Here is a 7,759-nt window from a genome sequence, read left to right as displayed (position 1 = left end):
AAGATGCAGAGGACAGGAAGAGATGGAAACGGATGATCCGCTGTGGCGCCCCCTAATGGGAGCAGCCGAAAGTAGTAGTAGTAGTAGTAGTAGTAGTAGTAGTAGTAGTAGTAGTAGTAGTAGTAGTAGATAACTGAGGAGTTGAATTAAGTAGGAGTCTTTCTCAGCTCAGTGTAATTGAATATATGGGCCTGTTTTACAGACAAACAAACCTTAACAGCGTCAGAAAACATTAAAAACTACTATATTTATTATTAGTAGTTATTCAGTTGCTTAGTGTCGGTGTTTTAAGAGACCTGCCAATCAGTTTGGAAGTGATCGCAGGTTCAAATCCTGAGGTTTTGTATATTTTAGTTGTGGCGTTGCCGTTTTGTGTTTACATTTGAATTCAGGTTTGTGCCTTTAAAAAAAAACCTTGAAAATGGTGTCCCTTCAACGGAAGCGTATTAGGGCCACCAAACGAGGGTTCTCTCCCTCTCTCTCTCTCTCTCTCTCTCTCTCTCTCTCTCTCTCTCTCTCTCTCTCTCTCTCTCTCTCTCTCTCTCTCTCTTTCTCTCTCTCGAAGAGGGGGTGCACGCGGGGAGTTATATTTTAATGAGTCAGGATTTCTGAGAAAAACTCAGTTTAGTGTTTATTGGGGCTGCTCGTTAAGATGGTTGACATGCATGCCCTTATCAAGTTATATTTTGGAACTGGATTTAGTAATAAGGAAATTCTATGTTAGCCCAAAATCACCTTATTATAACAAATATTGGTACCTCGAAACCACGTTGTCGCGACCTTGGTCTTTTCAGAAGGAGAACCCTTTTGGATTTAAGCAAGGCCTTTCTGCAGGAGGAACTAAAGAGAAATGGCCGAGGCCAGGCTGTCGCTGGGTGCATCTTAGAGCTCGTCAAAGGGGATTTGTAGTGCAACAACATGTGACACGACAGATTATCAGATTAATTGATCCTCAAGGTGTGGAGCCCGTCGTGTTAATTTGACCCACTCCATCCTTCTGTCTGGTATCCTTCCTACCTTTTATTTATTTATTTATTTATTTATTTGTTTAGCTATCTATCAGAAACTCTGACTTTAGGCGTAGTGGCCTATTCTGTTGCCTACCAACACAGGGATCACCGGTTCGAATCCCCGTGTTACCTCCGGCTTGGTCAGGCGTCCCTACAGACACAATTGGCCGTGTCTGCGGGTGGGAAGCTGGATGTGGGTTAGAGTGGGGTACTTGGCCAAGTACAACTGGGGAGAAAAATTGGGAAACTCCCCCCCCCCTCCAAAAAAAAGAAACTCTGACTTTAATCTCAGAAATTCCGAGTTACTTTTTTTCCTCAGAAGTTATTTCTAACTTTTTCCCTCAGAAATTCTGACATTAAACTCAGAATATAAATCCTCGTGCGCACCCCGTTTTGAAAAAAAAAATCATCTGTCGGCGGCCCTAATACCCTTCCATGGTGGCCCTAATACCCATTTAGACATGTCGAAACATAAACGTAAAAATAGAATAAGATATGTTACTTCCTAATTAGCTCTTTGGAGGTTAATAGTATTTTAAAAGCTAGAGGAGTGCACTCGGTATAGTGCAGATGTCCACCAGGTGTACCTATCTCCCCTTCTCCGGTACTCGGGCTTGGCGACAAACCCTTTTTTCACCTACTGGAAGAAGAGAAATACACAAATATACGGACAGAAAAACCAGTGTTTTCCTGCCATTATCAGTACCAGTGGTGGGTTACCAATGACCACCACCGGTACTGTTGGCCAGCAGGGTGCCGGTGGAAACTATGCTACTGTCGGGCGAAGTAGAAGGAGAGGGGGAAGGCATGTCCAGAAGCAGCTAGAGAGGAGGAAGGGTAGGAGGGTGGAGGTGAGAGTCGGAACTTTGAATGTTGGCACCATGACTGGTAAAGGGAGAGAGCTGGCTGACATGATGGAGAGAAGAAAGGTAGGCATACTGTGTGTGCAAGAGACCAGGTAGAAGGAGAGTAAGGCCAGGAGTATCGGAGGTGGGTTCAAGCTCTTCTACCATGGTGTGGATGGGTGGAGAAATGGGGTGGGGGTAATTCTGAAGGAAGAGTATGTCAAGAGTGTGCTGGAGGTGAAGAGAGTGTCAGACAGAGTGATGAGTCTGAGGCTGGAAATCGAAGGTGTATTGCTGAATGTTATCAGCGCATATGCCCCGCAAGTTGGGTGTGAGATGGAAGAGAAAGAAGAATTCTGGAGTGAGTTGGACGACGTGGTGGAGAGGGCACCCAAGGAGGAGAGAGTGGTGATTGGAGCGGACTTCAATGGGCATGTTGGTGAAGGGAACAGAGGTGATGATGAGATGATGGGTAGATATGGTGTCAATGAGAGAAATGTGGAAGGACAGATGGTGGTGGATTTTGCGAAAGGGATGGAAATGGCTGTGGTGAATACACATTTCAAGAAGAGGGGGGAACACAGGGTGACGTACAAGAGTGGAGGAAAGTGCACACAGGTGGACTATATCTTATGCGGGAGGCGCGATCTGAAAAGGATCGGAGACTGCAAGGTGGTGACAGGGGAGAACGTAGCTAGGCAGCATCGGATGATGGCCTGTAGGATGACTTTGGAGATGAAGCGAGTGAAGGCAGAGCCAAAGATCAAATGGTGGACGTTGTGTGGAGTTCAAGGAGGAGTTAAGACAGGCACTGGGTGGTAGTGAAGAGTTGCCGGATGGCTGGGCAACCACTGCAGAAATAGTGAGGGAGACAGCTAGGAAGGTACTTGGTGTGTCATCCGGACAGAGGAAGGAAGACAAGGAGACTTGGTGGTGGGATGAGGAAGTACAGGAAAGTATTCGAAGGAAAAGGTTGGCAAAGAAGTGGGACAGTCAGACAGATGAAGAAAGTAGACAGGAGTACAAGGAGATGCAGCGTAAAGTGAAGAGAGAGGTGGCGAAGGCAAAGGAAAAGCCGTATGGTGAGTTGTATGACAGGTTGGACACTAAGGAAGGAGAAAAGGACTGTACTGATTAGCTGGACAGAGGGACCGAGCTGGTAAGGATGTGCAGCAGGTTAGGGTGATGAAAGATAGCGATGACAATGTGCTGACAAGTGAGGAGAGTGTGCTGAGAAGGTGGAAGGAGTACTGTGAGGGGCTGATGAATGAAGAAAATGAGAGATAAGGTTGGATGATATGGCGATAGTGAATCAGGGAGTGTGGTGGATTAACAAGGAGGAAGTGAGGGCAGCTATGAAGAGGATGGAGAGTGGAAAGGCAGTTGGTCCTGATGACATACTTGTGTGTGGAGGTATGGAGATGTTTAGGAGAGAAGGCAGTGGGGTTTTTAACTAGATTGTTTAACACAATCCTGGAAAGTGAGAGGATGCCTGAGGAGTGGCGAAGAAGCATACTGGCACAGATTTTCAAGAACAAGGGCGATGTGCAGAACTGCAGCAACTACAGAGGTATAAAGTTGATCAGCCACAGCATGAAGATTTGGGAAAGAGTAACAGAAGCTAGGTTAAGAGGAGGAGAGGTGATGATCAGCAGCAGCAGTATGGTTTCATGCCATGAAAGAGCACCACAGATGTGATGTTTGCTTTGAGAATGGTGATGGAGAAGTATAGAGAAGGCCAGGAGGAGTTACATTGTGTCTTTCTGGATTTAGAGAAAGCTTATGACAGGGTACCGAGAGAGGAGTTCTGGTATTGTATGAGGAAATGGGGGGGGGGGCAGAGAAGTATGTAGGAGTGGTGCAGGATATGTATGAGGGCAGTATGACGGTGGTGAGGTGGGCGGTCGGAATGACAGATGGGTTCAAGGTGGAGGTGGGATTACATCAAGGATCGGCTCTGAGCCCTTTCTTGTTTGCAATGGTGATGGACAGGTTGACGGACAAGATCAGGCAGGAGTCTCCGTAGACTATGATGTTGGTGGATGACATTGTGATCTGTAGCGAGAGTAGGGTGGAGGTTGAGGAGAGCCTGGAGAGGTGGAGGTATGCACTGGAGAGAACAGGAATGACAACCAGTGGCAGCAAGATGAAATACATATGCGTGAATGAGAGGGAGGACAGCAGAATGGCGAGGATGCAAGGAGTAGAGGTGACGAAGGTGGATGAGTTTAAATACTTGGGGTCAACTATTCAAAGTAACGCGAGTATGGAAGAAAGGTGGTGTACAGAGTGCAGGCAGGGTGGAGTGGGTGGAGAAGAGTGTCAGGAATAATTTGCGACAGAAGGGTACCAGCAAGAGTTAAAGGAAGGTGTACAAGATGGTTGTAAGAACAGCTATGTGGTATGGTTTGAAGACAGTGGCACTGATGAAAAGACAGGAGGTGGAGCTGGAGGTGGCAGAGTTGAAGATGCTAAGGTTTTTGTTGGAAGTGATGAAGAAGGACAGGATTAGGAATGACTATATTAGAGGGACCGCTCAGGTTGGACGGTTTGGAGACAAAGCAAGAGAAGAAGGATTGAGATGGTTTGGACATGTGTGGAGGAGAGATGCTGGGTATATTGGGAGAAGGATGCTGAATATGGAGCTGCCAGGGGAGAGGAGAAGAGGAAGGCCAAAGAGGAGGTTTATGGATGTGGTGAGGGAAGACGTGCAAGTGGCTTGCGTGACAGAGGGCGATCTAGAGCAGTGTTTCCCAACCCAGTCCTCAAGGACCCCCTATCCTGCAGATTTTCTTTGCAACCCTGAATAGGTACCGGTTTGTAGTTATTCAACCAATCAGCCATGAATTATGCCAGCTGTTGCACACCTTGCATAATTAAGTGCTGGAAGTGGCTGTGCACAGCTACCGCGCATGCGCAGTGTGCCGTAGCACACAGCTGGAGCGTTCCTGTCCGCCACCGCCAGAGACAGCGGGGAACAGCTGACAGGAAGTCGACCAATCGGGTCGAACGTCACCTAGCTAGACTTCAAATCACAGGTGAGACGTGTGCACAAAAACAACCACGTGTTCCCTCGGCTTCTAACGTTAAGCGGTCCAGACAGTCAGCTGTGCGGCTGTCAGCTGCTGAGGCCTAATAATAATTGGGATAATTGTCTTAATTGGGGGTTCACGCTTCTTTGACCGCCCCCATATGGTTTTGGGTTCACGGGCCATTGTAAAAAAAAAATCTGTGGGTAACTTTTCCCTTGCAGCGATGTCACCCATGTGTCCTTTCTCTAATGCACACGCCATATCGTGCTTGGCAGCACACTGGTGACGTCAGCTGTGCTCTAACGCAACGAAACAGCGGTGAGTAAAGACTTCAGACGTGTTTAACCGTCGCTGTTTTCGCGGTGTAACGTGAATAAAGGTGAATGGTTCTTCCGCTCATTCATAAAACAACAGCTCAGCCACCGGAAACGTTTAATTGTGGCTTACTGAGATGATTTCAAGCTGTGACTAATTAATCCCGCTCTTAATATTGTAGCGAATTCGGGGGGCAGTCTGGGAGACCGTCGCCATGGCCGGGACGCGAACCTGTGTCTCCCGCTCCGCAAGCGACAACGTTAACCAGTCGACTAAAGCAGTGTTTCTCAACCGGGGGTCCGCGGACCCCTAGTGGTCCGTGGTGTAATTGCAAGGGGTCCGTGAAAATAAAATATCTTTAAAAAAAAGATCCTATGACATTTATAGAAATAGGATTATTTTATTCAAATGTGACTGAGACCTTTATCTACCTAAACTATAAAGGGTAACAGGACTTTTTTCTCTAATTACATCTGTTTCACAAGTGTAATTTATTGTATTTTAATAAGAGATCTCGCTCCCGTTTGCATTGTTAAAAGTTACTGCATAAAAATTCTGTTATTACATATATCTGAAAGTTACTGAATACATATTCTGTTTTGTTACATATATCTGAAAGTTACTGAATACATATTCTGTTTTGTTACATATATCTGAAAGTTACTGAATACATATTCTGTTTTGTTACATATATCTGAAAGTTACTGAATACATATTATGTTTTGTTACATATATCTGAAAGTTACTGCATAAGAATTCTGTTTTGTTAACTATATCTAAGTTACAACTGAAAGCTCTTATTTTTGCCCCAAAGAGTGAATAATGCAATTTAAAATGCAGTTTCTACTGTTTCTATCAAATTGCAACCCCCCTCCCCCAAGATCAGGTGGAGGGGTCCTCAGGGTAGATCAAAAATACGCAGGGGGTCCAGGACCCCAAAAAGGTTGAGAACCACTGGACTAAAGGGTCCGACCCGTTAGTCAAGGACCAACGTGTCTACTTATTCATGCACGTTACAATATTTTATAGCTGAGATTTAACATTGGAGACCGAGACCCCGTTTACACTTTGTTTTAAAATGCGTTTTTTTGTGATCGGATCACAAGTAAACGGCGCTAAATACAAGTGTAAACGACCACCGAAACGTTTTGTGAACCGGTTACTCAAACCACTCCCCGAGCTGGTCTGGGACGCATGGGACCACATTTCTTTTGTAGTGTAAACGCTGATGCGTCCTGATGCGTCCCCGACAAGGACAACAGGAAGTCTTCTTCTTCTTCGGAGTAACGACATCTGATCACGTGGTCAGCAGGACGCGTTTGGTGACGCATGAGAGACGCAGGTGTAAACGGCGACGTGTCTCGCTGTCCACTTGTGATCCGGTCGCCCAAAACGCGTTTTAAAACCAAGTGTAAACAGGATCTATGGCACTTCCACGGTTTGGCTCCTCCAGTTGTCCTGTGCTGAGATCTCCGGTGAAGGAGCCTTCGCCTTTACTTTCAAGACTCATGCCCGAATACATCATGTTTTCGCTTCGACATTGTCGCTGCCCGATCTGTTAACCGTAGATGTGAGTCACGCATGCGCACGGGTGACTCGGAGCGGGCAGCCGGCGCAAAGCAGAGTTGGTCGAGCGAGCTAGAGAGTGAACGAAGAGAGGGAGCGGAGATACCGAGAGCAAACGTTTTACGAAGGGTTTGAATCACCGCAACCACGAGAGGTTCGTCATCATACGGTCACAACTGTACACAAAAATATTTAGGCTGACACACACACACACGAACACACACACAGTCACAAGAACACACACACAGTCACAAGAATACATACACACACACACAGTCACAAGAACACATACACACACACACGTACGCACACACACACACAGTCACAAGAACACATATACACACATTCACAAGAACACACACACACAAGAACACATATACACACACGTAAGCGCACACACACAGTCAAAAGAACACATATACACACACACAGTCACAAGAACACACACACACACACAGTCACAAGAACACATACACACACGTACGCACACACACACACACACAGTCACAAGAACATACACACGCACGCACACAGTCACAAGAACACATACACACAGTCACAAGAACATACACACGCACGCACACACACAGTCACAATACATACACACACACACAGTCACAAGAACATACACACACACAGTCACAAGAACATACACACGCACGCACACACACAGTCACAAGAACATAAACGCACGCACGTACGCGCACACACACAGTCACAATACATACACACAGTCACAAGAACACACACACAGTCACAACACACACACACAGTCACAAGAACATACACACGCACGCACACACACACAGTCACAAGAACACACACACACACAGTCACAAGAACATAAACGCACGCATGTACGCGCACACAAACACACACACACACACACACACACACAGTCACAAGAACATACACACGCACGCACACACAGTCACAATAACACATGCGCGCGCGCACGCGCGGGCACACAATTCCTGCCAAGCTCCCCGGA

Source organism: Lampris incognitus, chromosome 19 (genome assembly GCF_029633865.1).
Source record: "Lampris incognitus isolate fLamInc1 chromosome 19, fLamInc1.hap2, whole genome shotgun sequence".
Classification (NCBI taxonomy): domain Eukaryota; kingdom Metazoa; phylum Chordata; class Actinopteri; order Lampriformes; family Lampridae; genus Lampris; species Lampris incognitus.
Note: the sequence above shows the minus strand (reverse complement) of the source record.